The following is a 17572-nucleotide window of genomic DNA, read 5'->3' as shown; positions in this document are numbered from 1 at the left end:
ATGCCTGTGCTGCAACATGTTAGTGCCTATCCCTGATATACTTGCCACAGAGGGAGTGTAACAAAGGTTCACCAGACTGATTCCTGGGATGGCGGGATTGTCCTAGGAGGAGAGATTGAGGAGACTAGACCTATATTCTCTAGAGGTTAAAAGAATGAGAGGTGATCTCATTGAAACATATAAAATTCTCATAGGGTTCGACAGGATAGATGCAGGAAAGATGTTTTTCCTTGGCTGGGGGGTCCAGAAGCAGGGGACACAGTCTCAGAATAAGATGTAGGCCATCTAGAACTGAGATGAGGAGGAATTTCTTCACTCAGACGGTGGTGAATCTTTGGAGGGCTGTGGGGGCTCAGTCATTGAGTATGTTCAAGACAGAGAGCGATAGATTTCTAGACATTAAAGATATCAAGGGATATGGGGATAGTGCGGGAAAATGCCGTTGAGATTGAAGATCAGCCATGATCTGGTTGAATAGCGTAGCAAGCTCAAGAGGCCGAATGTCCTACTCCTGCTCCTATTTCCTACACTCTTATGTTCCCAGAGCATTCCAGGCAGCAGGATCATTTCTTCAGCATGACAATGGTCTGCTCCATCACTTTACTTGTGACCTGCTTGATTCACTGCCTACGGTCATATACCAGCTGCACGTAGAGGGAGTGGAATCCTTTTCGGTTCTGGTACATTGCTGCATTGACAGGCAGTGCCCACAAAGGGATATGTGTGCAACCAGTTGCGGGCCTGCATCATGGAGAAGCCTGCAATCCAAGCAAATCTTGTGCTCGTTTTGCCTCCTTGCCTCTGACAAGAGAGAATGAAACAAAGTGAGCTTTCTTTGCGTAGAGAGCTTCAGTGGCCTCCCTTAGGCAACAGTGGATGGCAAACTGCAATATGTTGTAATTATCTCCAGCACCAGCCTGGAAGGAGCTAGATGCTGTGGTCACGTTCACAGCCACTGGCACTGCAGTACTCCCCCTGCTCTGAGGGTGGAGTTGTGGTTGCAGGACGTCCTTAGTGAAGTTCAGCCACCTCTCACAATGTTCCTCACTGGGGTTCCAGGAGGACAATTGCTCCCTGAAGACCCTGGGCAAGGGCCCTTCTCCACCACCTCCTCCCTCTTCCACCAGCTTGTCCTGCAATGCATGGTGTCTGCCCATTATCCCAGTCATGCTATGCTCTAAGAGGAAGCCTACTATTGCACCCAACTCTAGGAGCAACGGGTTTCTGCAGAAGCCTTGAAGTCAGCAAAAAATACTTCAGTACCTGTCCCATCACTCCCTGTATACTTCTGAAACTTGAAGCAACTATGGAAAGCACCAAAAATGTGCAGAATTGTAGCAACATTCAGAAAATCAGCCTCTAAGTAGTTGATGATCACTTTAAATAGAGCTTGTAGGGGGTTCTTGTTGCTGCTTAACATTGTGTTCAGCTGTGCAAGCTTAAGCAAGCTGCTGATGCTCTGATCTGCCTGCTCTGCATACTTTTGGCAGACATTCACTTCCCATGTGCTAACACCTGTATTGAGATGGTGTCTGGTGTGTTTTATGTCACAAGTATGCATGCACTCCATGGACACACTTTTGGAAACCTAAGGGCACTCACAGCACCCAAAATACAGACACCACTGAGCCCAATTTCTCACCTGGGATGTCCAACCTTTTGTAGCAGGGGTTCAAAAATGCAAGTCATTCATATTCAGAAATAAAAAGCATCCATACCTAAATAAATCCATGATGTCTGTATACAAAACTCAAAACTCCTCTGCAAATGTTGCCTATACTTTGCTTGCTTCACTTTTTTATGTCACGTAGTCTGCTCCACCACCTGTTTCTTTGCTGTTCCTTTTGCCTTTCTCTCCAGTGCTGACGCTGCTGCTACCACCATTTCTGCTACACCTCTGCGACCTGCACCCTTAGGCCTGCTGTGAAGTTTGAAAGTTTGGAATTTTCAGCCTCAGGTTTCTAACGTTCTAGTTCCTGAAGGACCAAGGCCGCTCCCTGGTTAGTGCAAAATGGTTGTGCCTTCCTCTGAGCAGGGAGCAGCCTATTTCAATCCCTCAGGCCCAGGAGGTTTAAAGGGCTGAGGCTGAGTAAAAGCAGGAGTGTTCAAGCTGAAACTCTCTGCCTACCTCCAGCCACCCAGATGAAGGGTCACTGACCTGGAACGTTAACTCTGCTATTCTCTCCACGGATGCTGCCAGCCCTGCTGAGTATTTCCAGCATTTCTTGTTTTATTTCAGAACTTCTAAAAAGCTGGCTGGGCTGTCTCCAGGCTGTATCTAGCAGAGAGCACCACCCATCCTATAATCTGAAAACCCCTAACTCCCTGCATCTTGGCCAAGACACAACTGACAAATAAACTAAGTAAAGCAGTAAAGGCAGTAATACCAATGAGGAAGAATCCAGGTGAGAGGGCTGCAGTGATATATCAACATGGCATTTGTTCCAGTTAAACAAATCAAACTGAGCAGGGACTTCATTTAAAAAAATGGCTCAAGGAGACAAAAAAATCAGTGAAATCTGAAAACTAAAATCTGACAACTCAACATCATTGACAAAAAGCATTGGGATCTTTTCTGCAACAGATTGAATGAGATCAAGATGTAGAATAGCATAGGATCTATAGGATTAGGGTCAAAACCGGACAGAAAACATAACAGTATTGCATAATCTGGGCTATTGTGCAGAGACAGACTTAGAGAAAACTGGGTTCTTCGAAGATCCCCTCTTCACTATCCATATCAAACCAAATCACAGGGATTTTGACAGCAACTGGGAAAAGGAAGTGGACAATTTCATCTATACACTCCCAGAACTGCTCTAACCTCTGAGGTCAATGCAAGGAGCAGAAAAGACAAAATACACTAAAGAATAATGGAATTGCATTGGCCCAGCCAATTACTTACTGCTACTGAGCTCCAGTTGAGGCTAAAGGAAGAAAGCCTCAGGAGAGGATGGTGTCAGCAAACACATTCTCAGTAAGGCTTCTGATGAGATGATGGCTGTCATAGACAGGGGGCTGAATTTTCCCAAGCCCGTGGAGGTGGTTTAGGAGAGGGGGGCACGGGGTGAGAGCAAAGTTGAAAAATAGCATGTCAGGTCAGCTACCCAAAGAGTTCCTGCCTCCGAGCGATCTTACTGGAGGTGGGGTTAACACAGCAAAAGCCACCCACCCAGCAGTGGTGGGTAACCATTTAGGCCCATTAGTGGGTCACTTGTGGGATAGTTGATGGTGCTGTCGGTTTCCTTCCGATGATGGATAGACCCCACTGAGGCCGGGGCCCGGTAGGTAATTGGAGGCAGCATCCAGCTGGCAGGTCAAGGAGCCATTGACACCTACTCGCAATCACCCCAGCACGAAGCTGCTAGGGTGCGACGGCCACAACCGCAGCCGCGAGCCATCCTGTGAAGAGTTTTCCCCTCCACAATGATGGCCTGACATCTGTGGCCATGTATGATTTTTAATTTTATACAATGCTGCAGGAACCGCCTCCATTTCGAGCTGCCCTGACATTCTCCTGCCTGCATCAGCACCGCCCATCTCTCCCAGTGGGGCTACCAGCTGGACATCGCTGTAGCCTCTCCTAATGGGCCTCCTGCTTCCCTGGTCTACCTGCCGTCCTTAATTGGACGGGGTTCCTGGAGGCAGCTTGTTAATTGGCTGCCTCCAGTTAGATCATGACCGACATCCCACCATGGCCACTTCCGGGTTCCTGACCCGGAATTGAAGTTGACGTTGGCATCACGACCCAACAGGAAAAATTCAGTCCAAGATCTTCAACTAGTTGTTCCTACTGGCCTGGAAATTGCTGAAGCCACAATTGTTCATGGACCAGGTAAGAACAACTACCAGTCGGTTACCGTGTTGAACTACATGGGAAAGCTGCTGCAGGCAATAATCACATATGAGCTCCAACAGCACCTCAAGAGAATTGACTTCCTCAACTGAGGCATAAGTAACAACATGTGAGGATTAATTTGCTGTTGAAACCAATCAAAACCAGCAGACAACAGAACTTCTTGCGCATAACTTTTCAAATAAATAAATTTGGACACGGCATATTGACACGATCATTGCCTGGGTATTAGCTTAGTTTGCAAGTCTTGTGCAAAAAGGAGAGCAAAATTAACTTTAGAGCATTCCGCAGACCATTCACAGCCTAAGTCTCAGCAACTTTATGATATGTACCTAATCTGACGCAGAATGAGTCAGCCGCAGATTAAAAGACTACAAACAGCATATCACTCCTCACAGTTTGGGCAGGCTATTTTGGAGGAGGTGGGGCTCCAGCAGGGGGAACCCCACCTCAGCCTTTTCGAGCCCCCCCCACCAGCCTTTTTGAGACCCCCCACCACCCCACCAGAGCAATCTTCCGGTGTTTTAAAGGTTAAGTGTCCCACGCCGGAATCCCCGTGCCTCTAAAGACGCCTTCAAGAGCTGCCGGACAATAACAGGGCCAGCAGCTCAGCAGTATTGGCAGTGCTACCAGGAGTGGTGGCCAATGCTAGTACTGCAGAGGCCTTGGACCCAGGTTCTGGGCTGGAACCCTGCACTTCAAGTAATTGAGGTGGGATCACCAGGGCCAGTCCCGAAGGCCCAAGCGAGGGGGTTTGGGGCGGGATGGTCATAAAGCCCAGGGGGTGCAGGGCCCTCCATAGGCTATAAATAGCCCACGGAGGAGGGATCACCCCCTCCCCCCCCACCCCTAAGCCTGAAGGGACGGCACCTTATTTTACAAAGTGCCTCCGGGGAAGAGGCCCTTAAGTGGCCATTAATAAGACAGGTGGCAGTTCCTAGGGGTCTGAAAGTAGAAAATCAGAAAGGCGAGGGTTAGGGTAAGGGAAGGCGGAGTGGTGGAAATCAAGATGTCCACAGTCACACCATCCGCAGTTTGCTCATCACATCAGATGAGCTGGGAATTGAGAAGGGGAATAAAGCAGTAACATATCATCATCCTCAGTGTTCTCAGTGATGCTAGATGCCATGAAGCAGCCAGCCCACTAATGTGACAACAATCTCCTCTGTAGTGCTGATGAGATTTAGGCATTCTTGTCCCCCACCAGTTCTGCTTTGCTCCCTCCTGCTATTGGCCACCTTGTCCTACAAGAGAGAGGGAAGAATGCCAATGATTGCGTTGCACTGTTTGGTTGATGGGCCTGCCACAGTTGAATAGCTGGAGGCATGGAAGCAGTGGGAGTTGGGTGTGAGGTTGGCATCAGTGAAATGTGTATGAAGGTGACGTGGTGTATCTATATGTTTGGCCTGATTCCTGAGAGCTAGGTGATGGGTGAGTGATGGGGGTGTGGTGTACTGTGCAGCATGAGAAGTTCATGGAGCAGTGGGCAGGAGATGCCACATGAAGATACATTCACTGATCTTAACCAGCCTAGGGCCCAGACTCTGGGAAATGATCTGCCTGGCCACTTACTCTCGTTCCCTTCAAATCATGGCCCTTGACAGCCTCCTGGTCACCTGTAAAAACATGGCCTCTTTCCTCCTGTCAACAGATACCACTACAGCCTCCAGCAACACATCTATGAATCTCAGAGTCCTCTCTCTGCCCTGGTATTCCAGTTCTCTTGCTTAGAGAGGCAGAAATAGAATTCAGCAGCAGCGTCCTGTGATGATGATTCAATGCAGCTTGCCTTTAAGAGAGACAGACTGCCTTTAAGAAGAGCAAGCTGCTTGTACTATGTACTTTCTGCATACACTGGTTGGCCCCCTGCTCAGCACTCAGGCAGTCAGCAGCATGGGCCCTCCTCGGATGAATGCTACAATCAAGTAAATGAGGAGCAAGATAACATGCTGCTTATCTCCACAACAACAGGCACGAGCAGGTCACAAAGCATGAACCTCGCACCCAAAAATCACACGGACCAATTTTTAACCCTCTATCTTTCGAAGATTTATGATTGGCCCCCTTTTGCAGGGGCCAAGAGGAAGATGCTGAGCTCCACACCCAATTGGTGGGCCAACACTGGAATTTCTAACTGCAGGTGAGCATCAGAGATGTGCCCACAGTGATGCTGGCTGTTACCTGCTCCACACTCATTAGGTCCTCTCCTCCAGAGGGGGTCAGTGCTGGAGGATATTGGTGTAACCACAGGGATCGCATTCTGAGCAATTTCAGTCCCTTTCTTTCAAGAGCCAGTTTATGTTGATTGATATAAGAGAAACACTTCCGTTGTTTTCAGCATTCCAAGGATAATGGTAAAGTCTGTACTAACTCAACCATATGTACTTAAAACCATTGATTTAACTTTAAACGGTTCAGTATATCTGATTAGTAGCTTAAACCATGAGCTGCTAAAATATTTACTTCTCCATCTTCCAAAAGTGAGGAAACCATATGGTGTCATGTGGTATATCCATGTAAGTGGAACCACAGTGGCACAATTCTCTACTTAACCCCTGGCTCATGACATTTACCTAACGGAAGGCGTGTGATACTGAAAACCACCAAACACAAAAGTGGAGGGATATCAATATATAAAGTTAGAAGCTATATCCTCTTGGTTTTAACTATAAAAAGAAGATACTTGCAACAAATGCATAAAACATTATTCTATAATTATGGACTTCACTGCCAACAATTAGTGGTTAGCTCAGCAGAGGAGATTTTTCTTTCCACTGATCAATCCTATGAGCTTCCCTTAACCACGTTTTCTATACAACTTACAAAATAAAACGGCGCTAAGCTCTACAAAGATTTTTGTGTCAACTTTTTTCTGTACATCTGCCTATTTTTCCATATCTCCAGAGGCCCTGAAATTGTACAGGAGCGCTAGCAGTTTCCTTTTTATTTCATTCTCAGGATGTGAGCATCACTGGCAAGGCTGACATTTATTGACTTGCCCTAGTTACCCATATTTGATACAAATGAGTGACTCGCTATGGCACATCAGGTAGTAGTTAAGAATCAACCATATAGACCTGATCAGAGAAAGACTGCAGGTTTTCTTCCCTAAAGGAGTCAGTTGCATTTTCACAACAATCCAGCAGCTTAATGGTTATTCTTATTGATTCATACAAATGCACTTTGCCCACTATACACGATGGCCAGTAGGATTAAGGAAGTAGCAATCTATATGATAACACACAGCAGTTGTTAGTAACTACAACTTAGTCAACTGCTTTAAAACCAGTATGGAAAGGTAATAAATTCTGGTGTTGACTTATAATATTCAATAAGCTTCAGTGATTTTGCGAAATTTTAACCTAACCTGCCTTTTGGGAAACTGACAGGATCAGGTGCAATGCTGGTATTACACATGGCCTGATTTTATCCTCCATTACTGAATAACATCGGGTGGGGTGTAAAACTGGTATTCCATCCAAGCCTGTGAGTTTCCTGCCCAGTGAGCTAGGTAAAAAATTGCCCCTGAATTCATGTTTTTGGCGGATTTTGATGCTGTTGAGGATGAAACAGACGCCTGGGACCGGCTTCCAACCCATCAAAAGGAAACAGCATCGGGGTTCCCATCTTATATTGGCTAGAAATAAGTGGTTATTATTTGAGAATGTGTACATAATGGATGAGATTGTTATTTCACTGGAAAATTTTGATTCTATTCATTTTGAGCCTTCTACCATAGGTGGGTTTAAGGGGGAGATCAATAAGCAATGAGGGAGAAAGGAATAGAAGGATAGATTGATAGGGTGAGATGAAGTAAGAATGGGGGAGGCTCATATGAAGGCTGTTTGGTCAAATGGCCTGCTTGTGTTCTGTAAATTCAATGTAATTCCATCCCTGTGCTCAGAACAAAGCAGAGTAGATTCTATAGTCATAAGAAATAGGAGCAGGAGTAGGTCGTTTGGCCCCTTGAGTCTGCTCTGCCATTCAATAATATCATGGCTGACCTGTTTGTGGCCTTAACTCCACTTTATCAACAGGCAGGTTAGGTTAAAATTTCCCAAAATCACTGAAACTTATTGAATATTATAAGTCAACACCAGAATTTATTACCTTCCCATACTGGTTTTTAAGCAGTTGACTAAGTTGTAATTACTAACAACTGCTGTATGTTATCATATAGATTGTTACTTTCTTAATCACACTGGCCATCATGTAAAGTGGGCAAAGTGCATTTGCACGAATCAATAAGAGTAACCATTAAGCTGCTGGATTGTTGTGAAAATGCAACTGGCTCCTTTAAGGAAGAAAACCTTCTGTCTTTCTCCATGGCCCCATAACCATTTACTCCCTTTTAGATAAGAACATGTTGAATCGAGCAAATGTTCAGCCCAGCCATTCTGTATGGGAGTTTGTTGTCATTATAAATAGGTTTACAAAAGGATGCTGGAGACAAAGTGGTCTGCAATGAACAAGCAATTACCAATTGAGGGATTGTTTGATCTGGCTGAATGGGACTGAAGTACACAGTGGTCTGATCAGTTGCATCTCTGGTCTTTCTTTTTTGCAATGTTACGACTGAGGTGGGAGGAGTGCACTATTAATTCAGTCCCACTTCTCCACAGGTCACAACATATTTTAAAAAATTCTCCCACTTACTGAAACAGTTTATCAGATACACTATTTTCCCCAGAATAAAATACACTAACCAGGTTTCTTTAATGAACAACAAAATTAACAGTTTATTATAAAACAAGTCTTAACTTAACATGAAGTAAAACAATATCACAGAGATCAAGTTTTAAAAAATCCAACATTAAATTTTAAAAGTCCCCTTTTACGTTGGACTCTTCACACACGTATACACCGGTTAACTGAAAAAATAAAAAGGGATTTTTAGATTAGAGCTGTATTACAGACAAAAAAACACACCCGGCAGATCTCTTGCCCACCCCTGAAGTAAAATTGCAGATGAGACATGCTACACCAAACTGGCTCACAGTCCAACCTCCAAGCACATGCAGACAGGCCACTGAGATCCCCTGGGACAGTTCTCTTCAAGTGGCGTTGAGAATTATTTTGAGCAGGCTTTCTTCAAATACAGGAAACAAGACAAATCAACACAGTGAACTTCACAGGGTCTTTTATGGCATTTCTGGGAAGCGATCTGGGTTGTGATCTTTTCTTATTTCTTGACTTTTTCTTCAGACTTGACTTTATGTCCTTCTAGAAGATATAACCACACACACACTGACCAACAACCAAAAAGCTTGTTGAATTTTTTTCTGCCCATCCCAGGTGTGCTCTGATACTTCTAGGCTTTCCCAATCAAAGGAGCACTTGTCACTTTTCTGTCTCTGTTACCAGGGGTTCTGTTCGAAGCCTGACCCAAGCCATGTAACAATCAGCAACACTGTTGCCAATCTAGCTCCCTCAATGTCCTCTTGATTAAAAAAAAACTGATCCAACATTTATTTAGCTTAACGAGAAATTCCTTTAAAAATATTTTTAACAGAAAACAGAATCACTTTCATAACAGTAAGCATCTGAGGAAAATTGTTAATCATCGAACTGAAATGTTGAGCGGCGATGGGTGCGCGAAATGGCGTCCGTGCCTCTTCCATTCTGCATAATGGTGACGGCCATCTCCCCAGTCATGTGGCGGAGGCAACAATTGAGATGTTGTTCATCCGATGAAGGAGCAGGTGCTGGTGCCACCTTTAAAAGGCTGCTAGCCCTGCATTTACTCTCTCCATGCATCCAAAATTAATCTGTCTGGCCAAGAATGATGGTTATTTTTGCTCTTCTGGATACCTGATGTGCCTCTAGAGTAACAATTACTGTTGGTCTAATATCTGATCCAGAAGTGTGAAACTTCACACCCATAATAACATCATTTAGGATTCTCTCTAATGGCCCCCCCGACACACACAACCTATATGCTTTCAGAGTTCCATCCATTCTCACACAAGCCCATTCCGGAGATTCCCCCATTCACACACAAGCCCCTTGCAGAGATTCCACCATTCACGCACAAGTCCCTTGCACAAATTAAGCCTGTTTTTGCTAGAATTTAGAAGGTTAAGGGGGGATCTGATTGAAGTCTTTAAGATATTAACAGGAAAAGACAGGCTAGATAAAGATAAACTATTTCCACTGGTTGAAGATTCTAAAACTAGGGGGCATAGTCTAAAAATTAGGGCCAGACCGCTCAGGAGAGATGTTAAGAAGCACTTCTTCACGTAAAGGGTGGTAGAGGTTTGGAACTCTCTCCCACAAACAGAAGTTGAAGCTAGAACAGTTGTTAATTTTAAATATGAGATAGATAGATTTTTATTAAGAAAATATATTAAGGGATATGGGCCAAATATGGAATTTGGCCGAGGATCAGCCATGATCTCATTGAATGGCGGGACAAGCTCGAGGGGCTGAATGGCCTACTCCTGTTCCTAGCTTCCTATGTTCCTCTGTAGAGATTCCCCCCATTCGGGGCGGCACAGTGGCGCAGTGGTTAGCACCGCAGCCTCACAGCTCCAGGGACCCGGGTTCGATTCTGGGTACTGCCTGTGCGGAGTTTGCAAGTTCTCCCTGTGTCTGCGTGGGTTTCCTCCGGGTGCTCCGGTTTCCTCCCACATGCCAAAGACTTGCAGGTTGATAGGTTAATTGGCCATTATAAATTGCCCCAGTATAGGTAGGTGGTAGGGAAATATATAGGGACAGGTGGGGATGTGATAGGAATATGGGATTAGTATAGGATTAGTATAAATGGGTGGTTGATGGTCGGCACAGACTCGGTGGGCCGAAGGGCCTGTTTCAGTGCTGTATCTCTAAACTAAACTAAACTAAACTATATACAAGCTCCTTGCAGACTGCCTCCCAATCACACACAAGCCCCTTGGACACTCGGCATAGCGGCAATGGCTGCTGTAAACCCCACTTCCCCTATGCTACTCTGGTTAGGTTACCTTCCCTTTCGCATCACCGAGGACGCTTGCCTCAGTGGTGCCAGCATTTCAAAGTCACAAATTTGAAGGCATGTGAATGCCACATGCCAACCAGAAAATTGAGAAACCTTTGTTGGATGGCAGTGAATTAGATTCAAATTTATTTAAAGCAGCACATACAACATATAAATGATGATGCCATTCCATTAGGGCATCAGTACTGCCATGGTACTTCCACATCTTCGACAGAACTGGCACACTGCGTTACGATGCCAGGTTTCGCGGTAGATGGCTCTGTGGAGATTCTCTGCCCCACCCCATGCCATTTAACCCACCTCTGACAAGAGAACAAAATTCAGCCTATTAACTCTGTTTATCTCTCCCCAGGTGTTGCCAGATCTGCTGAACATTTTCAGCATTTTCTGTTTTTATTTCAGATTACCAGCATCTACATTGTGGGCTGGGGGTTGAGGGGTGGCGGGTGACTGAAGGCAACAGGACTGCCTGGAAGAAGTTAATGACAGGTAATCGCACTTTAATGAGGTAAGAACACCTGTTTTGTTGTCCAAAATATTTGATGGGCTTGATATTGTTTAAACAGCGCCTTTGCAATCAACATCTATGGCAGTGACAAATGATCAGGGCCATGGTGGGATCTGAACTTACATTAGTCCAGTAACATAACCACTGCACTATTGTACCCTTACTGTAAGCTCCAAAGGGAACAAAAGGGAAATGGGGGAACTGGCCATTTTAAGCCATTTCTCCAGGGGTTTTACTGAGTCTTCCATCAGAGTTCCTGCAGGAGACCAGTTGAGGCCCCAGTGAATTTTAAGGCCTTTAAATTTGTTAAATATGAATATTGCAGGGCTGCAAGATCAATTTAGAATTTGCAGTGGAGTGGAGGCCCATAACCATCAGAATGAAGCTTGTGCTAAATCAGCAAAAGTCTGCAATATTTAGCTTTACCACTACATTACAGATCAATTACAGTTTCAATTTAAAACAATTTCCTTGCTCGAAGGATTTTTACAACATTTAAACTCTCTCAGTGCTATGCTGTGCATTAAGGTGGAAGGACAGTCTCAAGGAGTGTTATTTCTCCAAAGTATTTCTGTATCATATATAGAGGTGATGAGGAGGGGGTGGTGGTGTAAGTTGGGGGAAAGATTCAGCAGAATTTAGTTTGATGTTATGGAGACACTTAAACTGACTCTCCCTGCTCGGCCCCTCCAGTGCTATCCCTGTGAAAGGGAATCATTACTCATTCTTGATTGGCTCTGGCTGAAGCAGAAGGTGCTGTCACTTCAAATCAGCCAAAGGGCTAGTCCTGAGTTGCAGGAATTGAGAAATGGACCTGTCAGTCATAGTTTTCTGGGACCTCTCAGGACAGTTCAAGGTCAAAGTCCTGCTGTTTCCTATGGAGCCCTCTGGGACATGGGATAGACACACACAACATTGGTGACATAACCAGAATCATGGAGTTAGTATAAAAATTAGGCCCAGACCTTTCAGAAGTGAAATAATGAAACATTTCTTCATTCAAAGAGTGGTAGAAGTTTGGAACTCTCTTCCACAATTGGCAATTGATGCTCGATCAATTGTTAATTTTAAAACTGAGATTGGTAGATTTTTGTTAGCCAAAGATAATAAGGGATAAGGGGCAATGGCAGGTCCATGGAGTTAGGTCATAGATCAGCCATGATCTCTATGAATGGTGGAACAGGCTTGAGGCCCTAAATGGCCTCATCCTGTTCCTATATTTCCACTAGTTGCAGAGTCTAGGACGAGGGACATAGTCGAAAAATAATTATCAATCTGGCAGCAAGAACTAATTTACAAAGTTTCCACGTCAGGGAAGGAATGGCAGAGCGTGGGCTCTCGATGGCTGAAGGCTCGATTGCCAATGGTGGATCAACGAGAAGAGGGATGCACAAAAGGCCAAAGTCAGAGGAATCGAAAGTTCAGGTGGGGGTGCAGTGGTTGTAGAAGTGTCAGAATTACAGAGATAGGAAGACAGGACGGTATTTATACACAAGGATGAGAATTCTAGATTTGTGACATCAGTAAACCAGAAGGAAATGTAGGTCAGCAAAGTAAGAAATGATAGGTAAATGGGACTTGGTGCTGAATAGGACATGAGCAGCAGATTTTTTAACAGAGTAAACTCTATGCGCTTTCGTGCTATTAATAATTACTGCCGGATTTCCCGTGGCATTGCTTTTGGGGATTGAAAGGGTATAGTATTTTGTAGCAGCTTTGCTCTGTGAGCAACCGTGCTTCCTGCTCCAATTGAGCCATAGCTAATATTCTCTTGGAACAGGTTATTTTTTTCACCCACTTCTCCCTTCTCCTGACAAGAACTATCTTTCCAACATTCACAAACAGACTAGCTCTCCATCTGCCCTCTTTTACTCACTAACCTCAGTCATAATGACATAATCATCTCAGTCCCAGGCCATCACTGCAGGAGTTCCTCAAGGTACTGACCTAGGCCCAACATCTTCAGCTGCTTCATCAATGACCTTCCCTCCATCATTAGGCCAGAAGTGGGGATGTTTGCTGATGATTGCACAATGTTCAGCACCATTCACACTCCTCAGATACTGAAGCAGCCCATATTCAGATGCAGCAAGACTTGGACAATATCCAGGCTTGGGCTGATAAGCGCTAAGGTAACACTTGCGCCACACAAGTGCCAGGCAATGACCATCTCAAACAGGAGAGAATCTAACTATTTCCCCTTGACATTCAATGGCACTACCGTCACTGAATCCCCCACTATTAACATCCTGGGGGTTACCATTCACCAGAAACTGACTGGACCAGCCACATAAATACTGTGGCTACAACAGCAGGTCAGAGGCTGGGAATTCTGTAGCGAGTAAATCACATCCTACTATCCAATGCCTGTCCACCATCTACAAGACACAAGTCAGGAGTATGATGGAATACTCTCCACTTGCCTGGATGGGTGCAGCTCCAACAACACTCAAGAAACTCACCACCATCCAAGACAAAGCAGCCTGCTTGATTGGCATACCATCCACAACCTTCAAAATTCACACCCTCCACCACCGACGCACAGTGGCAGCAGTATGTACCACCTACAAGTTGCACTGCAGTAACTCACCAAGGCTCCATGGACAGCACCTTCCAAACCCACGACCTCTACCACCTGGAAGGAAAAGGGCAGCAGATGCATGGGAACACCAACACTTGCAAGTTCCCCTCCAAGTCACACACCATCCTGACTTGGAACTATATCGCCGTTCCTTCACTGTCACTGGGTCAAAATCCTGGAACTCCCTTCCTAACAGCACTGTGAGTGTACCTACGCCCCAAGGACTGCAGTGGTTCAAGATTGCAGCTCATCACCACCTTCTCAAGGGCAATTAGGGGTGGGTAATAAATGCTGGCCTAGCCAGCGATGCCCACATCCCATGAACTAATAAAAAAAGAGACTTTGGGGATGAAATTCATGGACAGTGGTACAAAATAAGCGATGACGATTGGGCAGCTGCTTTTATGTTCTGCCCAATTTTCTTTTCCATTGGCTTTTCCTCCTTTACTTCCCTTTTCCTTACCCTGTCCTCTTTTGCTTTACTTTCTCTACCCTCTCTTCCTTTATTTTTTCTGAGCTTTCTGTTCCTTCTCTTTTCATCTTTTTCAGCACCCTCTTGTCCTTCACTGAGCTTTTCCCCACCTCCTTCTTTATATCTCTCCATATAGGCTCAATGCAGTGGCCCAAAACATCTTTAGTATCATTGGTTACTGTACTAACTCAACTTTCCTTTACACTAATCCTGTGATCTGTTCATGAGAACATAAGAACTAGGAGTAGGAGTAGGCAATTTAGCCCCTCGAGCATGCTCTGTCATTCAAAACGATCATGGCTGATCTCATTTTGGCCTCAACTCCACTTTCCTGCCCGTTCTCCATAACCCTTCAACCCATTTCTAATTAAAAATCTGTCTATCTCCTCCTTAAATTTACCCAGTGTCCCGGCATCCACCGCACCATGGGGTAGTGAATTCCACAGATTAAAGACCCTTTGAGAGAAGTAACTTCTCCTCATCTCTGTTTTAAATCTGCCACCCTTTATCCTAAAACTATGACCTTTCGTTCTAGATTGCCCCACAAGAGGAAACATCCTCTCTACGTCTACTTTGTCAATCCCCTTAATTATCTTACATACTTCAATTAGATCTCCTCTCATTCTTCTAAACTCCAGAGAGTAAAGACCTAAACTGCTCAATCTCTCTTCATAAGACAAGCCCCCCCATTTCTGGAATCAACCTAGTGAACCTCCTCTGAATTGGCTCCAATGCAACCACATCCTTTCTCAAGTAAGGGGACCAAAACTGTACGCAATACTCCAGGTGTGGTTCCGCCAATGCCTTGTACAGTTGCAGCAACACTTCCCTACTTTTACACTCTATTCCTTTAGCAATAAATGTCAAAATTCCATTTGCCTTCCTTATCACCTGCTGCACCTGTAAATTAGTTTTCTGCGATTCATACACGAGAACACCCAGATCCCTCTGCACCGAATCAATCTGAAGTTTCTCTCCATTTAGTTAATAATTTGCCTTTCTATTCTTCTGATGAAAATTAATAACCTCACACATATCCACGTTAAAATCCATCTGCCAAATTTTGGCCAATTTATCTAATCTATCCATATCCATTTGTTGATTTCTTATTTCTTTATTGCAACTTACTGTCTCACCTATTTTAGTGTCATCTGCAAATTTGGCTACAGTACCTTCTATCCCTGCGTCCAAGTCATTTATATAGATTGTAAATAGTTGGGGCCCAAGGACCGAACCCTGTGGCACCCCACTAGTTACATCTTGCCAACCAGAAAAGGACTCATTTGTCCCGACTCTCTGTTTTCTGTTCGTTAGCCAATCCTCTATTCAAGCCAATAAATTGCCTCTAACCCCATGTGAACTTATCTTGTGTATTAACCTTTTGTGTGGCACCTTATCAAATGCCTTCTGGAAGTTCAGATAAACTACATCTATAGGATTCCCATTATCCACTTTGCTTGTTCAGCTTTGAAAAACTCTCGCAAATTAGGCAAACATGATTTACCCTTCATAATACATTGCTGACTCTGATGGATTGCGTTTTGACTTTCTAAATGTCCTATTAATACTTCCTTATTAATGGATTCTAACAATTTCCCAACGACAAATGTTAAACTAACTGGTCTATAGTTTCCTACTTTCTGCCTCCCTCCCTTTTTGAATAAGGGCGTTACATTAGCTTTTTTCCAATCCACTGGAACCTTTCCCTTATCCAGAGAATTTTGAAATATTATAACCAATGGATCCACTATCTCCACTGCCACTTCCTTTAAGACCCTCAGATGTAGGCCATCAGGCCCTGGGGACCTGTCTGCCTTCAATCCCAATAGTTTGCTCAGTACTTTTTCCCTGGTGATGATGATTTTTCTAAGTTCCTCTCTTTCTATAACCTCTGCATTACCTGGTACTATTGGGATGGTACTAGTGTCCTCCACCGTGAAAACTGAGGCAAAATACTGATTTAGTGTCTCTGCCATTTCTGTGTCCCTTCTATTAACTCCCCAGTCTCATCCTCCAACGGACCAACATTCACTTTAGCTACTCTCTTCCCTTTTATATACTTATCGAAGCTTTTGCTATCCGTTTTTATATTTTGTGCTAATTTTCTTTCATAATTTACCTTTGCTCTTTTTATGATTTTTTTTAGTAACCTTTTGTTGATCTTTAAAAGTTACCCAATCTTCCAGCCTGCCACTAGCCTTTGTAATATGGTATGCCTTAGTTTTTGTCTTTATGTTATCCTTAATTCCTTGCTTAGCCATGAATGTTTTTCCCCCTCCTAGAATCTTTCTTCCTCTCTGGAATATATTTTAGCTGGGATAAATTGAATATCTCCTTAAACATCTGCCACTGCTCGTCAACTGTCCTACCTTGTAGTCTTCCTGTCCAGTCCACTAGGGCCAAGTCTGTCCTCATGCCTATATAACTACCTTTGTTTAACTCCAGAACGCTTGCGTGGGACTCCAGTTTCTCGCCCTCAAACTGAATTTGAAATTCTAGCATGCTATGATCACTTTTTCCTCGAGGATCCTTAACAATGAGATCATTTATTAATCCCACCTCATTACACAACACCAAATCGAGAATAGCCTGCTCCCTGATTGGTTCCACAACATATTGCTCCAAAAATCAATCTCTAATACATTCAATAAACTCTCCCTCGAGGCTACCCTTGCCAATTTGACTAATCCAGTCTATATGCATATTAAAATCACCCATGACTATTGCCGTACCTTTCTTACAAGCTATCAGTATTTCCTGGTCTATACTGTGCCCCACTGTGGAACTACTGTTTGGGGACCTATAGATTACTCCCACCAGTCACCTCTTTCCCTTGCTATTTCTTATTTCTACCCAGACTGTTTTTACGCCTTGATCTCCAGTTCCTATATCGTATATACATATATTATTCTGCACCCTTAGAATATAATTTTCCTGAAAGAGTTGAAATAAACTGCAACCAAATTGTAGCTCATATTCTTTACCCGAGTGTTTTTCCTTGCTGATACTGTGTGATTTTTGTGTTGTACATCCTAATCTCATGCTTCTTCCTGAAGCTTCCCAGTAGCAAAAGTAAGTGTCGTAGCTAGTTGCAGGGTATCAGTGTCTATCTTAAGTTCAAAGTAGCTATTCATACAGGGCCATGAGATGGCTTTGCAACTAATGTTGCATCCAAATCT

This window comes from Heterodontus francisci, chromosome 1, assembly GCF_036365525.1.
Source record: "Heterodontus francisci isolate sHetFra1 chromosome 1, sHetFra1.hap1, whole genome shotgun sequence".
NCBI classification, from domain to species: domain Eukaryota; kingdom Metazoa; phylum Chordata; class Chondrichthyes; order Heterodontiformes; family Heterodontidae; genus Heterodontus; species Heterodontus francisci.
This window is presented reverse-complemented; position numbering follows the sequence as displayed.